Consider the following 8,323-nt stretch of genomic DNA (forward strand, 5'->3'; position numbering starts at 1 on the left):
CGCTTCTCTCAGTTCGCAAACCTGAAGTATTTCAAAGAAGGAAAAACACAATAATTACAGAACTGTAGATAGTACTATACAGTAGCTATACATCTTCAATCAGATTAAGAAATACACAAAGATTTTAAAAAACAGGTCACCCCATCCTCCCTCCTCTAAACTTCATCTTCTCCTAGTGTGATTATACAGTATAAGAGTACTGTAAGCTCAGTCACCTAATTCTCCTCTACTTTCATTGGAGCACAGAAGACCCCTGCTCCAGGACTACCAGACATAAGTCCTGGATATAGAAATTTCTCCTGTGTCTTCCTCTATAAGATACTTAAGGACAAGGCTTTGTGCTAGATTAGTCTCGGCAAGAGTTACATTTAGGAGGCCTGATGAGGCCAGCATGACCCACATTGGACCCACAAATAAATGCGCACACACCCAAAGACAACCCATGAGCCAGGGTTAATATATATCAGAGTGAACGTTTATAGTATCCACACAGCGAGAGAGCAGTCCAGAGAGGTAACTGGGGAGCTGTACTTATTTCATTAACTGTTTGTGGGCTACTTAACTTACGTATAGAGAATGGGAAGTGTAGGAACACACATATTTGGGCTCCCGAGTGGCGCAGTGGTTTAAGGCACTGCATCTCAGTGTTAGAGGCGTCACTACAGACCCTGGTTTGATTCCAGGCTGTATCACAACTGGCCGTGATTGGGAATCCCATAGGGCGGCGCAGGTTAGGGTTTGGCCGGGGTAGGCCGTCAGTGTAAATAAGAAGTGACTGGCCTATTTAAATAAATAAACATGATCACTTTTTGGTATGACTCTCAATCACTGAAATAACTCCAAACATTAGAAAATACTTTATTCAAATAATAAAATCAATTTAGAAAAAATATCCAACAGGTCCAAGAACCTCAAACAACAGTTATATTAATGCAATTAATGCTAGGCTCCAATATATTTTCTAATTCCACACATTACATCCCCTATACGGATATCTACGTTTGTTCAGAGATTAAGGTAAAATCTATGGTTGAGGTATGCATACACGGGTGGGGGAATCATGGGAACATTTAGATCCCAAATCCTCTTGACACCATGTCTTAGTGCCACTGACCTCCATGACCAATCACTGAATGGACATGGCCACAGTCTTGATTGACACCTGGGTCTTTGTTTAAGAACAGATTTAAGTCTTCCTCCTTAAGCATCTCAATACTGGCACGTTATAATGACCATCAAGCTATGCCACATTTGACTTGTTTTGGATCATTTTGGTATTTTGTGTTAGAGTTGATTTTCTGTTTTCTGTTTTGATAACAATTGAGGTTTTACTTCCATACCAAATTCATATGATCTGGAACTGTTGGACAGAATGTATTTCATATGAACTAACTGTGTTCTTTCCTTCATTTAATGCAACGATGGCTTAGTGTATCATTAAAGAAAACACATAGGGGAACAGTGCATGTCTGTGAACACTGAACAGATATGCATGGACAGTACTGGGGCTGGATGGGGGTCTAAATGCATGCATGCACGCTTCCAGTATTTGAAAGAAAAACCTGTCTCCCTAAATACTAGTAGAGTGAGCATGAATACATTTAGATCGCCTGACAAATCTGCCTCGGTCGCCACTGTGCCCCTGCCAACGACTGTACCATCTGTCACATAGAGCTGCACACACACACACACACACACACACACACACACACACACACACACACACACACACACACACACACACACACACACACACACACACACACACACACACACACACACACACACACACACACACACACACACACACACACACACACATCCTCCCTAATGCTCCATTACTGATATGCAATTCAACACATAGAGATCCTTTGGAAGAGCCTGCGTCTCACTGTTCCTCTACTTACAGTAGCTTGTGCTCTACGCGGGAAGACAGAGGGAAGAAAGATGGCAGCTCACCCTCTACATACTGTCACTTGTCTCTCTCCTCCCCCTTAGCATCTCTCTGCATCTCTCTCCCTGTCCTTTTCCACTCATCTGTCTATCCCCCTTTTCGATGAACAACTGTCATCAGAAATGGCATTCTATAGCTGTTTTTACCTTTTCAAATAGCAGATTGTCTGTCAAACAGGTTTTCTTTCTCTCTTTGTTTGCTATAACACAGTACACCACTTTACAGTTTTTTACAACTGCTTACACACAAAATCTTTTCATGTCACACGATTTTTGAAACCTCTCACTCAAAGTGCAAAACTACACACCAAATATCCAAAACCATAAGCTATTTCTCAGCCTTTGACTCAGTTGTCAATTGCATAAAACACTTTTTTCAAAACACTACACACAATTCTCTACCTAAAACACAAAAATCTAACAGGAAGTGACTTGCTTTCCTTTTCCAAACACAACCAATCAAAATGCTACACTTATTCACCAGATCACACACACACTCCTCACATGTGTAAACACTAATAGCTTTAACTGATCACTAACCAATCACTGCTTTACTGTAGTATAGGCCTATAAATAGGTCAAAGGTCAGATTACCTGTTTTGAACAATGGATGCCAACAATGGACAGAGAGCAAGAGGAGTAGGAGGAAGAGGAAGAAGAGGACGAGGGCAAAGAAGAGAAGGAAGGAGAGCCATCTCTGATGAGATTAGGGCTATACTTGTTGATCATGTGATCAACCACGGTTTGACCATGAGAGAGGCTGGACTGAGAGTCCAGCCCAACTTGAGTCGATTTACAGTGGCATCCATAATTCGAACCTTTAGAAATGAGAACAGGTATGCAACTATCTAATGACTATTTTAGCATTACAGTAATGTACTGTAAAATACGTATGACTGCATAGTATTGCATAAACATAACTCTAAGCCATCCATTTACTGCACTGCATTGAATGAATGAGGTTGGTTATCATGCTGTACTACATTTTTTGGTACATTGTTTACAGTTCCTATGCTGAACACATACTGTGTTTGAATTCTGTACAGAGTGGAAAGGCAAAGACATCATGGAGGACGAGGACGCTTGTTTACAGATGTACAAGAGACTGCAATTATAAATATGGTTTTGGCCAACAATGCAATTAGGATTCGAGAGATAAGAGAGCATATCTTGAATAATGACACCATATTTAACAACATCAATGCTGTAAGCCTGTCGACCATACAACGCATCCTCCAACGGCACCGAGTGACGATGAAACAACTTTACAAGGTGCCATTTGAGAGAAACTCTGACAGAGTCCAGAATATGCGACATGACTTTGTAGAGGTATGTATGCAACACTACTTCCAGTACTTCAGACATACCATATTTACTCATCTGTATATCCTTTTGTCTGTTACAGAGAGTATTGGAGCTGGATGCCCATGTAATTCGCCATGAATTTATTTATGAGGATGAGGTTGGCTTCAACCTACACAATGCTTGTCCCTGATCCAGATCAGGAGACTGCTAGATTTGTGGTTTTATGGGACAATGTTAGTTTTCACCGGGCTGTTCTGGTCCAAAACTGTGCCACCCATCCACAATTTGTAGTTTTGTACCTACCCCCATATTCACCTTTTCTAAATCCCATAGAGGAATTCTTCTCAGCCTGTCGCTGGAAAGTGTATGATCGCCAACCCTATGCCCGCATGCCGCTTCTCCATGCAATGGAGGACGCATGTGGGGACATAGAGGTTGCCTCTGTCCAAGGTTGGATACGCCATGCTAGGAGATACTTCCCTCATAGTTTGGCAAGAGAAAACGTATCTTGTGTTGTGGCCAGACCCAGGCCGGAGAAGAGATGAAGCGTAGCTTAGCACTGGTGACTGCAACCCCCCCTACCAATTCCTCGACTGCCCCCCCGGGGCCCCACACACAATTGTGTTCTTTACTGTATTCTAAAGAATATACTTTTGGTTTACATATGTTTATGGTTTTGTTGTATGCTACTGTATACAACAGTAATGTTTGGCCTAATAAATATTTTCTGTTTCTACATTGCATTGGTGTTTACAGTGTACTTGTTACCCCTCTCAGCAGATTACTTTCACTGTAGAACATTGTATTGAAATGTAGATATAAGCCTATGAAAGACCAAAGAGCTTTAGATTTAGAACAACAGTGTTTACATGGTATATCCAAAAATGTACTATTATGAAAGCAGTGTTTGCCATTTGATGCAAATGCTTCATTCTGACATGTGTTTATGGCATTTTGAATGCAGTGTTACATTTTGAAGGAGATGTGAGGCATTTTGCATTTTGTGTGTGCAGTTTTGGGAATTGTGTGTAGAGTTTTGAAAAAAGGAGACAGTTTTGAAAATGTGTGTAAGCAGTTGGAAAAAACTGTAATAGAAAAAGAGATTAAGTATAGTATGAGCAAATTGTCTCTCTCTTTCTGTCTCCATCATAGCTCCACTTATGCTGTATAGACATAAAACAAATCGCCCTAATGCAGTTACAGTATATATAGAGCTGTGAGTATCATTCATCTGAATAAAAAGGGCAATACATTATGGGCTGGCTCTGATTAAGTCTGTTCCTGGACTAAAAAGCATGCTCAATGGAGATTCTCTATTTAAAGTGCATTTTAGTCCAGGACCAGTCTTAATCTGGGTCTGAGAAACCAGCCTTCCAAATATAAACGACACATTCGTTAAACCTGCATGATGAAGAAGATGGATGATTAGTCTGCTGTTTAAACACACAGGTTTGCTGACAATGCTCAGTCAATCAATACATCACTTGTCACGTTCCTGACCTGTTTTTCCTTTTTCTTGTGTTTATTTAGTTGGTCAGGGCGTGAGTTGGGGTGGGTTGTCGAGGTGTTATTTTCTATGTTGGGTTGTTTGTGTTCGGCCGGGTATGATTCTCAATCAGAGACAGCTGTCAATCGTTGTCCCTGATTGAGAATCATACTTAGGCAGCCTGGGATTCACATGTGTTTTGTGGGTGTTTGTATCTCATGTCAGTGTTAGTACCACACGGGACTGTTTGCGGTTTTGTCACGTTTGTTGTTTTGTATATTAAGTGTTCAGTCTACGTGAATTAAAAGATGACCACTTTCCACTCTGCATATTGGTCTGATCCTTCTCGCCTCTCCTCCTCGTCCGAGGAGGAGGATTACGACAGCCGTTACATCACTTTTCATCTACTTCAGCCAAATTGACTACTATACCATTAGATTCCCTCTGATACATCCAGTGTTTCAGTGTCTTTTCTTTATCTTTACCTGGTTCCTTTGTGGAACCCGTACCATGCACCCCAGAGATAAACAGAGAAAAATTAGGTAGAGGAGGAGAACTTGGCAGAGAGGAAGCACGTCAGACGCACTGATAATACTGAAACACTCCCTGGCTTTGTCTCCAAATCTATTTTATCACTTAAGGCAACACAATCTAGAATGCAAAATACAATATGTTTCTCATACAATCAAAATAAGAGTGATGAGTAACATTTCACCTATATTGCAACTTATATTTCTATCATATGCCAGCTTGGTCCTGTGTATATTGTCAGCGTACATATAATGGCAGTAAAATCTCCTATACGTTTGTCAAAGAATGTCCCAGTCCACAGGATTTACACCCCTCTTAGACATGCAGAGCAGATTGAATAGTCAGGTGGCACTCTAGTGTGTAAACCTACCCACCATCCCTCAGCCACCCAGCCAACATATCAAACGCACATATTAAACACACACCACACACATTAAACTCAGTCGCTCACAAGACCCTCCTGATCGGCTGTGAAAGTCCTATGTCTGTGGCATCTGCTCATAGTCTAGTCTGGAGGGCCTTTCCCACCCTGCCCCCGGCCCCAGGCCCTCCAGACCCAGGGCCCGCCGCACCACCAGCCCTTACAATGGTGGGAAACCATGGGCTTTTTTGAAGGGGGGGGGGGGGGGGGGTTAAGAGGGGGTAGGGGTGGGTGAACAGCCATTGAGGGGGAGAGAAAGTGGGGCTGAATGATAATGTGAAAACGGAAGGCTCTGTTCATTAACACGCGAATTCAGGCTGCAGCTGCACACATTGGCCCTTAAAGCAGACTCTCTCTCTCCCCGTTTCAGGTTGTGGCAGAAACCGCCAGGGGCACAGGGCGTTATTTATACCAGACACAAGTCTGATTTTGGTGTGAGTGTGTTTTGCATGTTCATAGAGCTTAATTACCACAGTAGTGGATACATTGGAAGTCATTTGATTAGGATGGCGAACACACACAACCACTGCATCAAGGCAGTTGTGCAATACTGTATATGCAATGCTATTTCTATAATATTTGTGAAGATAATGGCTCCGTGTCTTATCATATTTGGGAGTAGAGTATATACAGAAATGTGGGAGTAATTTGTGAGTAAACTATGCTCACAAAGATGCAGACACGCACGCATGCACACACACCACACACACACACACACACACACATTTGATTCATTTTTTAAATATAGATTAATATCAATAAAATAATAATTTGAGAATGGCAACACACAATGCAATTAACAGCCTTTCCTGTTTTACAATCGAACTTGCTCCTGTGAGTCGCTCTGGATAAGAGTATCTGCTAAATTACAAAAAAATGTAAATATAAATCGTGCTTGATGTGTGTTTGATAATCTCCCACAATATCTAAATAATTATTCTAGATCAATTATCATTCAACAACTGTACTGTATATTAGTCTTCATCTGAACAAAAACATAATGAGAAAAAGCCAAAGAAGATTGAGAATTAATTAATTATTATTTGCATCAAGCAAACCAACCATCAACACAACCCATGCTAGCATATTTTCCTAGAGCACTAAGCCTTCAGCCTTTCAGAAAAAAAATTCCCTGCCACCCTCTAAAACACAACAAAGAATAACCAACTATATTGTCAAAATACGGTTACATTATTACATAACATAATCAAGGGCTTCTCAGAATAACATATTCTACTTGAGTGGGAGGAATAGGCCTTCAGCATGTGTTCATCTACTGTAAACTAGGAAAAGACGTTGGGGGCGGGAGGGGAGTAAAGAGTAAATAGCCACCATGATAAGAGAAAATGGCAGGCTTTCCTGCAATCCTCCAATCGGTGCCAGCTCATTCATTTTGTTTGCCTCCCAGCCCTCTGCCTCCTCCACCTCGCCCCAACCCCTTCTATTCTAATTAGTAGTATCAGATAGGCGAGGGAAGAAGTGTGAGGTGTGAGGAAATATGGAACACCCTCCTCCCTTCATCACCCCCTAACAATTTTTCACCCCCACCCCCCAACTCTGGTACCAAACACAGGACCATAATGCAACTCACGTCGTATGCCAGCCCAGCCATCTTAGGTGCTGCAGCAATGTCTCCCAAGATGGCTCCTCTCTCTGCTCTCAGCATGCCCATCCTCTGGAGATCTGGCTTTGTCCCCATCTTGGCATAGGCACGGCGTCTCTTGTCTCCCATTTTGCAGTACAGATGGCATTAGAGGCCGGTGGGTAAAGGGGGTGGGGTATTGTGTGGCAATTTTCCTCCTCATTCGCTTTTTTTGATGATTCTGTCCCCTATTTGTGCTCCTTGATCACACCATGTTGTTAATGAGTCACCTGTGAGGAAGGCAGGTGGAGGAGAGAGGACATGAGAATAAACACTAAAAACAGACACTATGTTATGAGGTTATTATTGCAGATCCGAAACCATGGCAACTACCTCTGCAGTTTATTTATAAGAGACCAATGTGAACACAACATTCCTGTATTGTTCCTTTAGTTCACTATAATGATAACATACAGAAACCAATTCTACAGTGATTTAGTAATTATTTCATAGCATACGTCTAATACACATTCTACATATCACAGTGTTTTAGTAATTATTTCATACCATACTTCTACACACATTCTACTAACACAGAGGTGAATTTTCTGTCAGCTGCCTCTGGAAGATTGTATGGTAAGCACACGCACACACGCCTCTCCCAGAAGCCTCTCCCCAAATCATAATTTTTACATCATACAAACAGGCTAACAATACCACAATTAATGGAATCAAAGGAAATCTATATTATTGCAAGATTTTGTGATGGCATACAGAATTCCCCGAATACTGTGAAGACCACACTGAGTGAAAGCTTTGGTCCATGCCTGCAAGGGAAAAGACCTTGGACTTTTTGCATAAATCCAATCTCCCTATTTGAATCAAAGCAATTAGCCAGGCATGGGCTGACAGTGAGCTTCGCTGCAGCAGGTAGTTAAGGGGATGAATGAAAACTCATCTCACTTTAGAGCTCTCTAGGCTTTACAATCTCAGTTGCTTAATTCTCTGCCCAAAGCATACAGAGTAGGCGAAGTACCAAGTTCAG

Source organism: Salvelinus namaycush, chromosome 21 (genome assembly GCF_016432855.1).
Source record: "Salvelinus namaycush isolate Seneca chromosome 21, SaNama_1.0, whole genome shotgun sequence".
NCBI lineage: Eukaryota > Metazoa > Chordata > Actinopteri > Salmoniformes > Salmonidae > Salvelinus > Salvelinus namaycush.